The 20,832-nt window shown below is 39.9% G+C and overlaps 1 pseudogene; it reads right to left on the bottom strand.

The window, feature by feature from the left end:
* Window positions 1-1,355: 1,355 nt before the first annotated feature.
* LOC135567182 (glycine receptor subunit beta-like) overlaps window positions 1,356-20,832 on the bottom strand; it is a 26,543-nt pseudogene continuing 7,066 nt past the window's right edge.

Here is a 20,832-nt window from a genome sequence, read left to right as displayed (position 1 = left end):
ACTACAATATAAATATATATCACTGGTGGTGCAGTACACTACAATAACAACACTATATAAATAAATATCACTGGTGGTGCAGCCAACTACAATAACAACACTATATAAAATATATTTCACTGGTGGTGCAGCCAACTACAATAACAACACTATATAAATGTATATCACTGGTGGTGCAGCCGACTACAATAACAACACTATATAAATATATATCCCTGGTGGTGCAGCCAACTACAATAACAACACTATATAAATATATATCCCTGGTGGTGCAGCCAACTACAATAACAACACTATATAAATATATATCCCTGGTGGTGCAGCCAACTACAATATAAATATATATCACTGGTGGTGCAGTACACTACAATAACAACACTATATAAATATATATCCCTGGTGGTGCAGTCAACTACAATATAAATATATATCACTGTTGGTGCAGCCAACTACAATAACAACACTATATAAATATATATCACTGGTGGTGCAGCCAACTACAATAACAGCACTATATAAATGTATATCCCTGGTGGTGTAGCCAACTACAATAACAACACTATATAAATATATATCCCTGGTGGTGTAGCCAACTACAATAACAACACTATATAAATATATATCCCTGGTGGTGCAGCCAACTACAATAACAACACTATATAAATGTATATCACTGGTGGTGCAGTCAACTACAATATAAATATATATCCCTGGTGGTGCAGCCAACTACAATAACAACACTATATAAATATATATCCCTGGTGGTGCAGCCAACTACAATAACAACACTATATAAATATATATCCCTGGTGGTGCAGCCAACTACAATAACAACACTATATAAATGTATATCACTGGTGGGATGGTGGCCCATGTTGACTCCAACACTTCCCACAGTTGTGTCAAGTTGGCAGAATGTCCTTTGGGTGGTGGACTATGCTTGATACACACAGGAAACAGTTGAGCATGAAAAACCCAGCAGCTTTGCAGTTCTTGACACAAACCGGTGCGTCTGGCATCTACTACCATACTCCATTCAAAGGCACTTAAATCTTTGGTTTTGCCCATTCACCCTCTGAATGGCACACATACATACACAATCCATGTCTCAATTGTCCCAAGGCTTAAAAATCCATCTTTAACCTGTCTCCTCTCCATCATCTACACTGATTGAAGTGGATTTAACAGGTGACATCAATAAGGGATCATAGCTTTCACCTGGATTCACCTGGTCAGTCTATGTCATGGAAACAGCAGGTGTTCTTAATGTTTTGTGCACTCACTGTATATGAATATTGCGTGTGTCTCTCTGTGCGTGCGTGTGTGAGAGTGTGTTAGAGAGAGGTTTTACGTACAGCTCTCCAGTTGCATCTTGCAGAGCTGTGTGTCCATGGGGAACAGAGTGAGGTCCAGAGGGCAGGACAGGGTCACTGACAACCTGAACACACAACAGACAGTCACTGACAACCTGAACTCACAACAGACAGTCACTGACAACCTGAACACACAACAGACAGTCACTGACAACCTGAACATACAACAGACAGTCACTGACAACCTGAACACACAACAGACAGTCACTGACAACCTGAACACACAACAGACAACCTGAACACACAACAGACAGTCACTGACAACCTGAACACACAACAGACAGTCACTGACAACCTGAACACACAACAGACAGTCACTGACAACCTGAACACACAACATACAATCACTGACAACCTGAACACACACCAGACAGTCACTGACAACCTGAACACACAACAGACAGTCACTGACAACCTGAACACACAACAGACAGTCACTGACAACCTGAACACACATCAGACAATCACTGACAACCTGAACATACAACAGACAGTCACTGACAACCTGAACACACACCAGACAGTCACTGACAACCTGAACACACAACAGACAGTCACTGACAACCTGAACACACATCAGACAATCACTGACAACCTGAACACACACCAGACAGTCACTGACAACCTGAACACACAACAGACAGTCACTGACAACCTGAACATACAACAGACAGTCACTGACAACCTGAACACACAACAGACAGTCACTGACAACCTGAACACACACCAGACAGTCACTGACAACCTGAACACACACCAGACAGTCACTGACAACCTGAACACACAACAGACAACCTGAACACACAACAGACAGTCACTGACAACCTGAACACACAACAGACAGTCACTGACAACCTGAACACACAACAGACAGTCACAGACAACCTGAACACACAACAGACAACCTGAACACACAACAGACAACCTGAACACACAACAGACAGTCACTGACAACCTGAACACACACCAGACAGTCACTGACAACCTGAACACACACCAGACAGTCACTGACAACCTGAACACACAACAGACAACCTGAACACACAACAGACAGTCACTGACAACCTGAACACACAACAGACAGTCACTGACAACCTGAACACACAACAGACAGTCACAGACAACCTGAACACACAACAGACAACCTGAACACACAACAGACAACCTGAACACACAACAGACAGTCACTGACAACCTGAACACACAACAGACAGTCACTGACAACCTGAACACACACCAGGCAGTCACTGGGCACACATAGGCACCTACCCTGGCAGACAGACAGGCTGAAAGGCAGCCAGGCAGGCTGCCAGGCAGACAGTCAGACAGGCGGTAGTGATGTGCAGTTCGCAAACTATTCGTTCTTTTTAAATGACTCTTTTTACTGACTTGTTAGTCATGATTAGTTTTTCCAAGTCCCTCAGTCATTTTAGTCCTTCATTGCTCCAACCACTAGCTGTCTATCATGTGGATAGACTAACCCTAACCCAATTCACTGGTTATTGAATGTTATCAATGGACACAGCTTTGTAGAACCATAACATACACATGCCTCTACTTAACACGCAACACTGAAACTACAAACCCAAACGTTTGGGGGACTACTGCAGTTCCAACAATATTGTGCTTATCTTCCTCGCGACAGTCAAGTATTCCGCCAGGAGTCGTTCATAAAGTAGTCGGGTTAGGGTTAGGGGACGCATCTAGACCTCGTTTCAAGGATATAAAGAAATAATTGTATTTGTATGCCTAGCAATCAAAAATGTATAATGTTGGAAGCACACTTTTGGAAGCACACAAGTCTCAGTCACAAATGACATAAGCCCCCATAAGACTAAGAGTTTTTAGTTCATTGTTTGCCGGTAGGGGGTTCTGCTCTGGGCATTACTGAATCAAATTATTAACAAAATCAGTCTAAAATGAGTTGATAAGATCTCAGTCAGTAAAAAGAGTCCAACTTCATAGACAGACAGACCTACCTACCTACCTACCTACCTACCTACCTCATGCTGATGAGAATGTCTCCATTCCTGAAGATAAATAACAGGATGTTGTCTTGCGTGACGTCATGGAAGTTGGCATGTTTCTCGTTGGCGAAGAACAGGTCTGGTTTCCATAGACACTGGAATATCTTAGTCCACCGTCAGCGCTTCTCCTTTGAAGTCTGCCGGGAGCTTCAGCCTCGGGTCGTTCCACCGCTGACGCAGGAAGATGTTCACACGGTAGTCCTAGCAACAATCAATCATTTGTTAGTACAAAGTCAATTAAACCCCTAGAGTCAACATTCGCTCCCCCATAGAAATCGAATTAGCATAATAATTAAAATCCCTCCCCAAATCTTTCTGTTTAATCTAGATATCTGTCTCAATCCCCCATCTCCATGCCCTATAGCCACCTAATGGACGCTTTCTGTTTAATCTAGATATCTGTCTCAATCCCCCATCTCCATGCCCTATAACCACCTAATGGACGCTTTCTGTTTAATCTAGATATCTGTCTCAATCCCCCATCTCCATGCCTTATAACCACCTAATGGACGCTTTCTGTTTAAGCTAGATATCTGTCTCAATCCCCCATCTCCATGCCCTATAACCACCTAATGGACGCTTTCTGTTTAAGCTAGATATCTGTCTCAATCCCCCATCTCCATGCCTTATGTCCACCTAATGGACGCTTTGACGGATGTCTAGTTTTCATATTCGACGCACATGTGCTTTGCTTTTTAACTAGCTAAAAGCTAAAAGCTAGTTGGAGTCTGTGTGTGTACTTCCATTTGTATCACTGCATGGTAAAGCAACGCACGAGTAGAATTAAATAATAATCATCATCAATCTACACACGATACCCCATAATGACAAAGATCAATCTACACACGATACCCCATAATGACAAAGATCAATCTACACATGATACCCCATAATGACAAAGATCAATCTACACACGATACCCCATAATGACAAAGATCAATCTACACATGATACCCCATAATGACAAAGATCAATCTACACATGATACCCCATAATGACAAAGATCAATCTACACACGATACCCCATAATGACAAAGATCAATCTACACACGATACCCCATAATGACAAAGATCAATCTACACACGATACCCCATAATGACAAAGATCAATCTACACATGATACCCCATAATGACAAAGATCAATCTACACATGATACCCCATAATGACAAAGATCAATCTACACATGATACCCCATAATGACAAAGATCAATCTACACACGATACCCCATAATGACAAAGATCAATCTACACACGATACCCCATAATGACAAAGATCAATCTACACATGATACCCCATAATGACAAAGATCAATCTACACACGATACCCCATAATGACAAAGATCAATCTACACATGATACCCCATAATGACAAAGATCAATCTACACACGATACCCCATAATGACAAAGATCAATCTACACATGATACCCCATAATGACAAAGATCAATCTACACACGATACCCCATAATGACAAAGATCAATCTACACATGATACCCCATAATGACAAAGATCAATCTACACATGATACCCCATAATGACAAAGATCAATCTACACACGATACCCCATAATGACAAAGCAAAAATGGAAAAAACACCTTATTTACATATAGGAAGTATTCAGACCATTTTGCTATGAGACTAGAAATTGAGCTAAGGTGCATCCTGTTTCCATTAATCATCCCTGAGATGTTTCTACAACTTGATTGGAGTCCACCTGTGGTCAATTCAATTGATTGGACATGATTTGGAAAGACACACACCTGTCTATATAAGGTCCCACAGTTGACAGTACATGAACCAAGTCATGAGGTCAGAGGAGTATAGAGTGCAGCGATGTGTCCTATAACTTCTTGTAACTAGGGGGCAGTATTTTCATTTTTGGAAAAATAACGTTCCCAGAGTAAACGGGCTATTTTGTCAGGACAAGATGCTAGAATATGCATATAATTGACATATTATGATAGAAAACACTTTAAAGTTTCCAAAACTGTAAAAATATTGTCTGTGAGTATAACAGAACTGATATTGCAGACGAAAGCCTGAGAAAAATCCAATCCGGAAGTGACTCGTGTTTTGAAAGCTCTGTGTTCTGGTGCGTCCCTATTGAGCAGTGAATAGGCTATCAACCAGATTCCCTTTTCTACATATTCCCCAAGGTGTCTAGAGCATTTTGACGTAGTTTAGCGATGTGTCCTATAAGGAGCATTGGTGGCAAATCTGATGGCCGAATGGTAAAGAACATCTAGCCGCTCGAGAGCACCCTTACCTGCCGATCTATAAATGATGTCTCCGTAATCTAGCATGGGTAGGATGGTCATCTGAATCAGGGTTAGTTTGGTAGCAGGGGTTAAAGAGGAGCGATTACGATGAAGGAAACCAAGTCTAGATTTAACTTTAGCCTGCAGCTTTTTTATGTGCTGAGAGAAGGACAGTGTACCGTCTAGCCATACTCCCAAGTACTTGTATGAGGTGACTATCTCAGGCTCTAAACTCTCAGATGTAGGAATCACACCTGTGGGGAGAGGGGCATTATTCTTACCAGACCACATGACCTTTGTTTTAGAGATGTTCAGAATAAGGTTAAGGGCAGAGAAAGCTTGTTGGACACTAAGAAAGCTTGTGTAGAGCGATTAACACAAAATCCAGGGAGGGGCCAGCTGAGTAATAGACTGTATCATCTGCATATAAATGGTTGAGAGAGATTCCTACCTCCTGAGCTATGTTGTTGATGTAAATTGAGAAGAGCATGGGGCCTAGGATCGAGCCTTGGGGAACTGCCTTGGTGACAGGCAGTGGCTGAGACAGCAGATGTTCTGACTTTAAACACTGCTCTCTTTGAGAGAGGTAGTTACCAAACCAGGCCAAAGACCCCTCAGAGACACCAATACTCCTTAGCCGGCCCACAAGAATGTAATGGTCAACCGTATCAAAAGATTTGGCCAAGTCAATAAAAATAGCAGCACAACATTGCTTAGATTCAAGGGCAATGGTGACATCAGTGAGGACCTACTGTATATGGTTGCAGTGACACATCCATAACGTGAGCGCAAACCAGATGGCATACCCAAGAGAATACTATAGACATCAAGAAATCCAGTCAGTTGATTATTGACACGTTTTTCCAACACTTTTGATAAACAGGGCAACATAGAAATAGGCCTTAAACAGTTAGGATCAGCTTGATCTGACCCTTTAAATAAAGGACGAACCGTGGCTGCCTTCCAAGCAATGGGAACCTCCCCAGAGAGGACAGACAGGTTAAAAATGTTGGAGATATGCTTTGCCATGATAGAGCCAGCAACCTTAAAGAAGAAAGGGTCTAAACCATATGACCCAGGTGTTTTTTTGGGGTAAAGGAGCTCCTTTAGCACCTCAGAATCAGTGACCACCTTCAGGGGAAAACTTTGTAGCGGGGCAGGGGGACAAGAGGGAGGAGGATCGGGGATAGTCACATCAGAAGGGGTGGGAGGTGAGGAAATGTTGGGCGGGCAAGGAGGCATGGCTGAGTCAAATAGGAATCCTGACTTAATGAAGTGATGATTAAAGAGCTCAGCCATGTGCTCCTTGTCAGTAACAACCACATCATCAACATTAAGGGACATGGGCAGCTTTGAGGAGGAGGGTTTATTCTCCAGATCTTTAACCATTTTCCAGAACTTCTTGGGGTTAGACCCACAGAGAGAGAACTGCTCCTTAAAGTAACTAATTTTGGCCTTCCAGATAGCCTGAGTGTACTTATTTCTCATTTGCCTGAACGAGCCAGTCAGCCTGGGTATGCGTGTGCCGAGCAATTTGCCAAATGGGATTGTTGAGGTGGAGTAAGCCAGATCATGGTCGAACCAGGTGCCGAACCTGTTTTTAATTCTGAAAATATCAAAAATAAGGTCCTAGCATCTTCGACAGAGGGGATCAAGCTGATTCTATACAGATTTACAGAGGCCAGTTCATGAAGGAAGGCTCGTTAAAGTTTTATATCAATCGTCTATGACAAATCAGGACAGGTTGTTTCACTGAGCAGCCTTTATGAACACAGGCTGTAAAACAGTGATCACTAAGGACATGATAGAAAACACCACACTGATACCTATCAGGATTATTTGTGAGGATAACATTGAGGAGAGTAGCCTTTTCTGGGTGTTTGGAGTCATACCTTGTGGGATTGGTAATAATCTGAGTAAGATTTAGGGAGCCCTATTGCTTTAGGACTTGGTTCAGGTAGTTTAAGCATGTCCCAATTTAGGTCACCTAGCAGGACAAATTCAGACTTAGTGTAAGGGGCCAGGAGAGAGTTTAGGGCAGCATACAGGCTAATGCTGATAGCATATGCTACCACTGATGGTGGCATACAGTCTGATGGTGGTAGCATACAGGCTACTGTTAATATCATATAGGCTAATGTTTATAGCATATAGGCTAATGGTGATAGCATACAGGCTACTGTTTATAGCATACAGGCTAATGTTTATAGCATACAGGCTAATGTTTATAGCATACAGGCTAATGTTGATGGTTTACAGACTAATGTTAATAGCATACAGGCTACTGTTTATAGCATATAGGCTAATGTTGATGACGTTGGAATGTTGGTAGCATTGTTAGCATGGTTTTAGCATTAGTAACTCTGCTCACCATGTTGGTTTCCTGGATGGAGCCAAAACTGTTGATAAACATATTAATCTTGTCTTCCACCGGAACACCTGGGACACACACACACACACACACACACACACACACACACACACACACACACACACACACACACACACACACACACACACAGAGTCAACATAAAAAAAAACATGCCAGTTTTATTCCAGTCTGTGTGTGTGTGTGTGTGTGTGTGTGTGTGTGTGTGTTTGGCATTTCTGTGGTCTTGACAGTCGTGTGATCATTCCGCTCCACTCAACCTGATTCGCAGCATATGGCCGTGGCTCTCTCTCTCACACACACACAGACACACGCACACACACACACAGGCTTACAACACTTTCAGTTTATTAACCAAACAGAATAATTCTGTCCTCCTCCTCTCCCCCTCTCCTCTCTTCTCCTTTCTGCTTCTTCTCTCCTCCTCTTCTCTTCTGTCCTCTCCTCCACTCCTCTCTTCTCCTCCTCCTCTCTTCCTCTTCTCTCTTCTGTCCCCCTCCTCCTCTTCTCTCCTCTCTTCTCCTCCTCCTCTCTTCCTCTCCTCCACTCCTCTCCTCTCCTCCACTCTTCTGCTCCTCTCCTCTCTTTTCCCCCTCTTCTTTCCTCTTTCCCCTCATCTCCTCCTCTCCTCTCTTCTCATCCGCTTCTCTCTTCTCCTCCTGTCTCTTCTCCTCCTCTTCTCTCTTCTCCTCCTCTTCTCCTTTCCTCCTCTCCTCCTCTTCTCTATTCTCATCCTCTTCTCCTTTCTCCTCCTCTTCTTTCTTCTGTCCCCTCATCTCCTCCTCTTCTCCTTTCCTCCTCTCCTCCTCTTCTCTCTTCTCCTCCTCTTCTCCTTTCCTCATCTCCTCCTCTTCTCCTTTCCTCCTCTCCTCCTCTTCTCTCTTCTCCTCTTCTCCTTTCCTCCTCTCCTCCTCTTATCTATTCTCATCCTCTTCTCCTTTCTCCTCCTCCTCTCCTCATCTCTGTTATCATCCTCTTCTAATCCTCTTCTCTATTCTCCTCCTCCTCTCCACCTCTTCTCTCTTCTCCTTCTCTTCCTCTTCTCTCCTCTTCCTCTTCTCTCTTCTTGCTCCCCCCCTCCTCCTCTTCTTTTGCTCCTCTCCTCATCTCTCCTCTCCTCCCCTCTCATTTTCTCCTCTTTCTCTCTTCCCTCTTCTCCTCTCTCTATCCTACTCTTCTCCAGCTCCTCTCCTCCTCTTCTCTCTTCTATTGAACTGTTACTGTATAACAGTTCAATAGAGTCATGGGTTGTTACTGTATAACAGGTCAATAGAGTCATGGGTTGTTACTGTATAACAGGTCAATAGAGTCATGGGTTGTTACTGTATAACAGATCAATAGAGTCATGGGTTGTTACTGTATAACAGTTCAATAGAGTCATGGGTTGTTACTGTATAACAGTTCAATAGAGTCATGGGTTGTTACTGTATAACAGTTCAGTCATGGGTTGTTACTGTGGGTTGTTACTGTATAACAGGTTAATAGAGTCATGGGTTGTTACTGTATAACAGGTCAATAGAGTCATGGGTTGTTACTGTATAACAGTTCAGTCATGGGTTGTTACTGTGGGTTGTTACTGTATAACAGTTCAATAGAGTCATGGGTTAGAGTTGTTACTGTATAACAGGTCAATAGAGTCATGGGTTGTTACTGTATAACAGGTCAATAGAGTCATGGGTTGTTACTGTATAACAGTTCAATAGAGTCATGGGTTGTTACTGTATAACAGGTCAATAGAGTCATGGGTTGTTACTGTATAACAGTTCAATAGAGTCATGGGTTGTTACTGTGGGTTGTTACTGTATAACAGTTAAATAGAGTCATGGGTTGTTACTGTATAACAGTTCAATAGAGTCATGGGTTGTTACTGTATAACAGTTCAATAGAGTCATGGGTTGTTACTGTATAACAGGTCAATAGAGTCATGGGTTGTTACTGTTTAACAGGTCAATAGAGTCATGGGTTGTTACTGTATAACAGGTCAATAGAGTCATGGGTTGTTACTGTATAACAGTTCAATAGAGTCATGGGTTGTTACTGTATAACAGGTCAATAGAGTCATGGGTTGTTACTGTATAACAGGTCAATAGAGTCATGGGTTGTTACTGTATAACAGGTCAATAGAGTCATGGGTTGTTACTGTATAACAGGTCAATAGAGTCATGGGTTGTTACTGTATAACAGGTCAATAGAGTCATGGGTTGTTACTGTATAACAGGTCAATAGAGTCATGGGTTGTTACTGTATAACAGTTCAATAGAGTCATGGGTTGTTACTGTATAACAGGTCAATAGAGTCATGGGTTGTTACTGTATAACAGTTCAATAGAGTCATGGGTTGTTACTGTATAACAGGTCAATAGAGTCATGAGTTGTTACTGTATAACAGGTCAATAGAGTCATGGGTTGTTACTGTATAACAGGTCAATAGAGTCATGGGTTGTTACTGTATAACAGGTCAATAGAGTCATGGGTTGTTACTGTATAACAGGTCAATAGAGTCATGGGTTGTTACTGTATAACAGGTCAATAGAGTCATGGGTTGTTACTGTATAACAGGTCAATAGAGTCATGGGTTGTTACTGTATAACAGTTCAATAGAGTCATGGGTTGTTACTGTATAACAGGTCAATAGAGTCATGGGTTGTTACTGTATAACAGTTCAATAGAGTCATGGGTTGCTACTGTATAACAGTTAAATAGAGTCATGGGTTAGAGTTGTTACTGTATAACAGGTCAATAGAGTCATGGGTTGTTACTGTATAACAGGTCAATACAGTCATGGGTTGTTACTGTATAACAGTTCAATAGAGTCATGGGTTGTTACTGTGGGTTGTTACTGTATAACAGTTAAATAGAGTCATGGGTTGTTACTGTATAACAGTTCAATAGAGTCATGGGTTGTTACTGTATAACAGTTCAATAGAGTCATGGGTTGTTACTGTATAACAGGTCAATAGAGTCATGGGTTGTTACTGTTTAACAGGTCAATAGAGTCATGGGTTGTTACTGTATAACAGGTCAATAGAGTCATGGGTTGTTACTGTATAACAGGTCAATAGAGTCATGGGTTGTTACTGTATAACAGTTCAATAGAGTCATGGGTTGTTACTGTATAACAGGTCAATAGAGTCATGGGTTGTTACTGTATAACAGGTCAATAGAGTCATGGGTTGTTACTGTATAACAGGTCAATAGAGTCATGGGTTGTTACTGTATAACAGGTCAATAGAGTCATGGGTTGTTACTGTATAACAGGTCAATAGAGTCATGGGTTGTTACTGTATAACAGGTCAATAGAGTCATGGGTTGTTACTGTATAACAGTTCAATAGAGTCATGGGTTGTTACTGTGGGTTGTTACTGTATAACAGTTAAATAGAGTTATGGGTTGTTACTGTATAACAGTTCAATAGAGTCATGGGTTGTTACTGTATAACAGTTCAATAGAGTCATGGGTTGTTACTGTATAACAGGTCAATAGAGTCATGGGTTGTTACTGTATAACAGGTCAATAGAGTCATGGGTTGTTACTGTATAACAGGCCAATAGAGTCATGGGTTGTTACTGTATAACAGTTCAATAGAGTCATGGGTTGTTACTGTATAACAGTTCAATAGAGTCATGGGTTGTTACTGTATAACAGTTCAATAGAGTCATGGGTTGTTACTGTATAACAGGTCAATAGAGTCATGGGTTGTTACTGTATAACAGGTCAATAGAGTCATGGGTTGTTACTGTATAACTGGTCAATAGAGTCATGGGTTGTTACTGTATAACAGGTCAATAGAGTCATGGGTTGTTACTGTATAACAGGTCAATAGAGTCATGGGTTAGAGTCGTTACTGTATAACAGTTCAGTCATGGGTTGTTCTGTGGGTCGTTACTGTATAACAGTTCAATAGAGTCATGGGTTGTTACTGTATAACAGTTCAATAGAGTCATGGGTTGTTACTGTATAACAGTTCAATAGAGTCATGGGTTGTTACTGTATAACAGGTCAATAGAGTCATGGGTTGTTACTGTATAACAGGTCAATAGAGTCATGGGTTGTTACTGTATAACAGTTCAATAGAGTCATGGGTTGTTACTGTTTAACAGTTCAATAGAGTCATGGGTTGTTACTGTATAACAGTTCAATAGAGTCATGGGTTGTTACTGTATAACAGTTCAATAGAGTCATGGGTTGTTACTGTGGGTTGTTACTGTATAACAGTTCAATAGAGTCATGGGTTGTTACTGTATAACAGTTCAGTCATGGGTTGTTACTGTGGGTTGTTACTATATAACAGGTCAATATAGTCATGGGTTAGAGTCGTTACTGTATAACAGTTCAGTCATGGGTTGTTACTGTGGGTTGTTATTGTATAACAGTTCAATAGAGTCATGGGTTAGAGTTGTTACTGTATAACAGGTCAATAGAGTCATGGGTTGTTACTGTGGGTTGTTACTGTATAACAGGTCAATAGAGTCATGGGTTGTTACTGTATAACAGTTCAATAGAGTCATGGGTTGTTACTGTATAACAGTTAAATAGAGTCATGGGTTAGAGTTGTTACTGTATAACAGTTCAATAGAGTCATGGGTTGTTACTGTATAACAGGTCAATAGAGTCATGGGTTGTTACTGTATAACAGTTCAATAGAGTCATGGGTTGTTACTGTATAACAGTTCAATAGAGTCATGGGTTGTTACTGTATAACAGGTCAATAGAGTCATGGGTTGTTACTGTATAACAGGTCAATAGAGTCATGGGTTGTTACTGTATAACAGTTCAATAGAGTCATGGGTTGTTACTGTGGGTTGTTACTGTATAACAGTTAAATAGAGTCATGGGTTGTGACTGTATAACAGTTCAATAGAGTCATGGGTTGTTACTGTATAACAGTTCAATAGAGTCATGGGTTGTTACTGTATAACAGGTCAATAGAGTCATGGGTTGTTACTGTATAACAGGTCAATAGAGTCATGGGTTGTTACTGTATAACAGGCCAATAGAGTCATGGGTTGTTACTGTATAACAGGTCAATAGAGTCATGGGTTGTTACTGTATAACAGGTCAATAGAGTCATGGGTTAGAGTCGTTACTGTATAACAGTTCAGTCATGGGTTGTTACTGTGGGTTGTTACTGTATAACAGTTCAATAGAGTCATGGGTTGTTACTGTATAACAGGTCAATAGAGTCATGGGTTGTTACTGTATAACAGGTCAATAGAGTCATGGGTTGTTACTGTATAACAGGTCAATAGAGTTATGGGTTGTTACTGTATAACAGTTCAATAGAGTCATGGGTTGTTACTGTATAACAGGTCAATAGAGTTATGGGTTGTTACTGTATAACAGTTCAATAGAGTTATGGGTTGTTACTGTATAACAGGTCAATAGAGTCATGGGTTAGAGTTGTTACTGTTTAACAGGTCAATAGAGTCATGGGTTGCTACTGTATAACAGTTAAATAGAGTCATGGGTTAGAGTTGTTACTGTATAACAGGTCAATAGAGTCATGGGTTGTTACTGTATAACAGGTCAATAGAGTCATGGGTTGTTACTGTTTAACAGTTCAATGGAGTCATGGGTTGTTACTGTATAACAGGCCAATAGAGTCATGGGTTTTTACTGTATAACAGGCCAATAGAGTCATGGGTTTTTACTGTATAACAGGCCAATAGAGTCATGGGTTTTTACTGTATAACAGTTCAATAGAGTCATGGGTTGTTACTGTATAACTGTTCAATAGAGTCATGGGTTGTTACTGTATAACAGTTCAATAGAGTCATGGGTTGTTACTGTATAACAGGTCAATAGAGTCATGGGTTGTTACTGTATAACAGGTCAATAGAGTCATGGGTTTTTACTGTATAACAGTTCAATAGAGTCATGGGTTTTTACTGTATAACAGTTCAATAGAGTCATGGGTTGTTACTGTATAACAGGTCAATAGAGTCATGGGTTGTTACTGTATAACAGTTCAATAGAGTCATGGGTTGTTACTGTGGGTTGTTACTGTATAACAGTTCAATAGAGTCATGGGTTGTTACTGTATAACAGTTCAATAGAGTCATGGGTTGTTTACTGTATAACAGGTCAATAGAGTCATGGGTTGTTACTGTATAACAGTTCAGTCATGGGTTGTTACTGTGGGTTGTTACTGTATAACAGTTCAATAGAGTCATGGGTTGTTACTGTATAACAGTTCAATAGAGTCATGGGTTGTTACTGTGGGTTGTTACTGTATAACAGTTCAATAGAGTCATGGGTTGTTACTGTATAACAGTTCAGTCATGGGTTGTTACTGTGGGTTGTTACTATATAACAGGTCAATATAGTCATGGGTTAGAGTCGTTACTGTATAACAGTTCAGTCATGGGTTGTTACTGTGGGTTGTTACTGTATAACAGTTCAATAGAGTCATGGGTTAGAGTTGTTACTGTATAACAGGTCAATAGAGTCATGGGTTGTTACTGTGGGTTGTTACTGTATAACAGGTCAATAGAGTCATGGGTTGTTACTGTATAACAGTTAAATAGAGTCATGGGTTAGAGTTGTTACTGTATAACAGTTCAATAGAGTCATGGGTTGTTACTGTATAACAGTTCAATAGAGTCATGGGTTGTTACTGTATAACAGTTCAATAGAGTCATGGGTTGTTACTGTATAACAGTTCAATAGAGTCATGGGTTGTTACTGTATAACAGGTCAATAGAGTCATGGGTTGTTACTGTATAACAGGTCAATAGAGTCATGGGTTGTTACTGTATAACAGTTCAATAGAGTCATGGGTTGTTACTGTGGGTTGTTACTGTATAACAGTTAAATAGAGTCATGGGTTGTGACTGTATAACAGTTCAATAGAGTCATGGGTTGTTACTGTATAACAGTTCAATAGAGTCATGGGTTGTTCCTGTATAACAGGTCAATAGAGTCATGGGTTGTTACTGTATAACAGGTCAATAGAGTCATGGGTTGTTACTGTATAACAGGCCAATAGAGTCATGGGTTGTTACTGTATAACAGGTCAATAGAGTCATGGGTTGTTACTGTATAACAGGTCAATAGAGTCATGGGTTAGAGTCGTTACTGTATAACAGTTCAGTCATGGGTTGTTCTGTGGGTTGTTACTGTATAACAGTTCAATAGAGTCATGGGTTGTTACTGTTTAACAGTTCAATGGAGTCATGGGTTGTTACTGTATAACAGGCCAATAGAGTCATGGGTTTTTACTGTATAACAGTTCAATAGAGTCATGGGTTGTTACTGTATAACAGTTCAATAGAGTCATGGGTTGTTACTGTATAACAGTTCAATAGAGTCATGGGTTGTTACTGTATAACAGGTCAATAGAGTCATGGGTTGTTACTGTATAAAAGGTCAATAGAGTCATGGGTTGTTACTGTATAACAGGTCAATAGAGTCATGGGTTGTTACTGTATAACAGGTCAATAGAGTCATGGGTTGTTACTGTATAACAGGTCAATAGAGTCATGGGTTTTTACTGTTTAACAGTTCAATAGAGTCATGGGTTGTTACTGTGGGTTGTTACTGTATAACAGGCCAATAGAGTCATGGGTTGTTACTGTATAACAGTTCAATAGAGTCATGGGTTGTTACTGTATAACAGTTCAATAGAGTCATGGGTTGTTACTGTATAACAGTTCAATAGAGTCATGGGTTGTTACTGTATAACAGGTCAATAGAGTCATGGGTTGTTACTGTATAACAGGTCAATAGAGTCATGGGTTGTTACTGTATAACAGTTCAATAGAGTCATGGGTTGTTACTGTGGGTTGTTACTGTATAACAGTTAAATAGAGTCATGGGTTGTGACTGTATAACAGTTCAATAGAGTCATGGGTTGTTACTGTATAACAGTTCAATAGAGTCATGGGTTGTTCCTGTATAACAGGTCAATAGAGTCATGGGTTGTTACTGTATAACAGGTCAATAGAGTCATGGGTTGTTACTGTATAACAGGCCAATAGAGTCATGGGTTGTTACTGTATAACAGGTCAATAGAGTCATGGGTTGTTACTGTATAACAGGTCAATAGAGTCATGGGTTAGAGTCGTTACTGTATAACAGTTCAGTCATGGGTTGTTCTGTGGGTTGTTACTGTATAACAGTTCAATAGAGTCATGGGTTGTTACTGTATAACAGTTCAATAGAGTCATGGGTTGTTACTGTATAACAGGTCAATAGAGTCATGGGTTGTTACTGTTTAACAGTTCAATAGAGTCATGGGTTGTTACTGTATAACAGGTCAATAGAGTCATGGGTTGTTACTGTATAACAGTTCAATAGAGTCATGGGTTGTTACTGTATAACAGGTCAATAGAGTCATGGGTTGTTACTGTATAACAGGTCAATAGAGTCATGGGTTGTTACTGTATAACAGGTCAATAGAGTCATGGGTTAGGGTTTTTACTGTTTAACAGTTCAATAGAGTCATGGGTTGTTACTGTGGGTTGTTACTGTATAACAGTTCAATAGAGTCATGGGTTGTTACTGTATAACAGTTCAATGGAGTCATGGGTTGTTTACTGTATAACAGGTCAATAGAGTCATGGGTTGTTACTGTATAACAGTTCAATAGAGTCATGGGTTGTTACTGTATAACAGTTCAATAGAGTCATGGGTTGTTACTGTGGGTTGTTACTGTATAACAGTTCAATAGAGTCATGGGTTGTTACTGTATAACAGTTCAGTCATGGGTTGTTACTGTGGGTTGTTACTATATAACAGGTCAATATAGTCATGGGTTAGAGTCGTTACTGTATAACAGTTCAGTCATGGGTTGTTACTGTGGGTTGTTACTGTATAACAGTTCAATAGAGTCATGGGTTAGAGTTGTTACTGTATAACAGGTCAATAGAGTCATGGGTTGTTACTGTGGGTTGTTACTGTATAACAGGTCAATAGAGTCATGGGTTGTTACTGTATAACAGTTAAATAGAGTCATGGGTTAGAGTTGTTACTGTATAACAGTTCAATAGAGTCATGGGTTGTTACTGTATAACAGTTCAATAGAGTCATGGGTTGTTACTGTATAACAGTTCAATAGAGTCATGGGTTGTTACTGTATAACAGTTCAATAGAGTCATGGGTTGTTACTGTATAACAGGTCAATAGAGTCATGGGTTGTTACTGTATAACAGGTCAATAGAGTCATGGGTTGTTACTGTATAACAGTTCAATAGAGTCATGGGTTGTTACTGTGGGTTGTTACTGTATAACAGTTAAATAGAGTCATGGGTTGTGACTGTATAACAGTTCAATAGAGTCATGGGTTGTTACTGTATAACAGTTCAATAGAGTCATGGGTTGTTCCTGTATAACAGGTCAATAGAGTCATGGGTTGTTACTGTATAACAGGTCAATAGAGTCATGGGTTGTTACTGTATAACAGGCCAATAGAGTCATGGGTTGTTACTGTATAACAGGTCAATAGAGTCATGGGTTGTTACTGTATAACAGGTCAATAGAGTCATGGGTTAGAGTCGTTACTGTATAACAGTTCAGTCATGGGTTGTTCTGTGGGTTGTTACTGTATAACAGTTCAATAGAGTCATGGGTTGTTACTGTTTAACAGTTCAATGGAGTCATGGGTTGTTACTGTATAACAGGCCAATAGAGTCATGGGTTTTTACTGTATAACAGTTCAATAGAGTCATGGGTTGTTACTGTATAACAGTTCAATAGAGTCATGGGTTGTTACTGTATAACAGTTCAATAGAGTCATGGGTTGTTACTGTATAACAGGTCAATAGAGTCATGGGTTGTTACTGTATAAAAGGTCAATAGAGTCATGGGTTGTTACTGTATAACAGGTCAATAGAGTCATGGGTTGTTACTGTATAACAGGTCAATAGAGTCATGGGTTGTTACTGTATAACAGGTCAATAGAGTCATGGGTTAGAGTCGTTACTGTATAACAGTTCAGTCATGGGTTGTTCTGTGGGTTGTTACTGTATAACAGTTCAATAGAGTCATGGGTTGTTACTGTTTAACAGTTCAATGGAGTCATGGGTTGTTACTGTATAACAGGCCAATAGAGTCATGGGTTTTTACTGTATAACAGTTCAATAGAGTCATGGGTTGTTACTGTATAACAGTTCAATAGAGTCATGGGTTGTTACTGTATAACAGTTCAATAGAGTCATGGGTTGTTACTGTATAACAGGTCAATAGAGTCATGGGTTGTTACTGTATAAAAGGTCAATAGAGTCATGGGTTGTTACTGTATAACAGGTCAATAGAGTCATGGGTTGTTACTGTATAACAGGTCAATAGAGTCATGGGTTGTTACTGTATAACAGGTCAATAGAGTCATGGGTTGTTACTGTATAACAGGTCAATAGAGTCATGGGTTGTTACTGTATAACAGGTCAATAGAGTCATGGGTTGTTACTGTATAACAGTTCAATAGAGTCATGGGTTGTTACTGTATAACAGGTCAATAGAGTCATGGGTTGTTACTGTATAACAGGTCAATAGAGTCATGGGTTTTTACTGTTTAACAGTTCAATAGAGTCATGGGTTGTTACTGTGGGTTGTTACTGTATAACAGGCCAATAGAGTCATGGGTTGTTACTGTATAACAGTTCAATAGAGTCATGGGTTGTTACTGTATAACAGGTCAATAGAGTCATGGGTTAGGGTTGTTACTGTTTAACAGTTCAATAGAGTCATGGGTTGTTACTGTGGGTTGTTACTGTATAACAGGCCAATAGAGTCATGGGTTGTTACTGTATAACAGGTCAATAGAGTCATGGGTTAGGGTTTTTACTGTTTAACAGTTCAATAGAGTCATGGGTTGTTACTGTGGGTTGTTACTGTATAACAGGCCAATAGAGTCATGGGTTGTTACTGTATAACAGTTCAATAGAGTCATGGGTTGTTACTGTATAACAGGTCAATAGAGTCATGGGTTAGGGTTGTTACTGTATAACAGTTCAGTCATGGGTTGTTACTGTGGGTTGTTACTGTATAACAGTTCAATAGAGTCATGGGTTGTTACTGTATAACAGTTCAATAGAGTCATGGGTTGTTACTGTATAACAGTTCAATAGAGTCATGGGTTGTTACTGTGTAACAGGTCAATAGAGTCATGGGTTGTTACTGTATAACAGGTCAATAGAGTCATGGGCTGTTACTGTATAAAAGGTCAATAGAGTCATGGGTTGTTACTGTATAACAGGTCAATAGAGTCATGGGTTGTTACTGTATAACAGTTCAATAGAGTCATGGGCTGTTACTGTATAACAGGTCAATAGAGTCATGGGTTGTTACTGTATAACAGTTCAGTCATGGGTTGTTACTGTGGGTTGTTCCTGTATAACAAGTCAGTCATGGGTTGTTACTGTGGGTTGTTACTGTATAACAGGTCAGTCATGGGTTGTTACTGTGGGTTGTTACTGTATAACACTCCAACCACAAGGCCGTTGAGTTAGTTGTATATATGTAACTAACCTTTAAAGTTGGGTCGTATGCGAGAGTCATATGTCACCATCAGCCTGTTGAGGATGTTGCTGGTGGAGTTGGCTGGTACCTGAGCAATCTCCTCTGCAGACAGCTGTCTGTAACACAAACCCATAATACACTTACTCCTACTGCTACTGTTACTACTACTACTGTTACTACTACTACTGTTACTACTACTACTACTACTACTACTGCTACTACTACTAGGACTAATACTACTACTACTGTTACTACTACTACTACTACTGCTACTGTTACTACTGCTACTGTTACTACTACTACTACTACTACTGCTACTACTACTAATACTACTACTACCGCTACTACTACTACTGTTACTACTACTACTACTACTACTGCTACTACTACTAGGACTAATACTACTACTACTGTTACTAATACTACTACTACTGCTACTACTACTGTTACTACTACTACCGCTACTACTACTACTGTTACTACTACTACTACTGTTACTACTACTACTACTACTACTACTACTGCTACTACTAGGACTAATACTACTACTACTGTTACTACTACTACTAGTACTGCTACTGTTACTACTGCTACTGTTACTACTACTACTACTGCTACTGTTACTACTACTACTACTACTACTACTGCTACTACTAGGACTAATACTACTGCTACTGTTACTACTACTACTACTGTTACTACTACTACTACTGCTACTGTTACTACTGCTACTGTTACTACTGCTACTGTTACTACTACTACTACTACGGCTACTGTTACTACTACTACTACTACTACTACTGCTACTACTAGGACTAATACTACTGCTACTGTTACTACTACTACTGCTACTACTACTACTACTACTGCTACTGTTACTACTACTACTACTGCTACTGTTACTACTACTACTACTACTACTACTGCTACTACTACTACTACTACTACTGTTACTACTACTACTACTACTACTACTACTACTGTTACTACTACTACTACTACTACTACTACTACTACTGCTACTACTACTACTAGGACTAATACTACTACTACTGCTACTGTTACTACTACTACTGTTACTACTACTACTACTGCTACTACTACTACTACTACTACTGTTACTACTACTACTACTACTACTACTACTACTACTACTGCTACTGTTACTACTACTACTGTTACTACTACTACTACTGCTACTGTTACTACTGCTACTGTTACTACTGCTACTACTAGGACTAATACTACTACTTCTACTACTATTACTACTACTATTACTACTACTGCTACTGTTACTACTACTACTGTTACTACTGCTACTACTA

Source organism: Oncorhynchus nerka, unplaced genomic scaffold, assembly GCF_034236695.1.
Source record: "Oncorhynchus nerka isolate Pitt River unplaced genomic scaffold, Oner_Uvic_2.0 unplaced_scaffold_2444, whole genome shotgun sequence".
Classification (NCBI taxonomy): domain Eukaryota; kingdom Metazoa; phylum Chordata; class Actinopteri; order Salmoniformes; family Salmonidae; genus Oncorhynchus; species Oncorhynchus nerka.
This window is presented reverse-complemented; position numbering and strand designations above follow the sequence as displayed.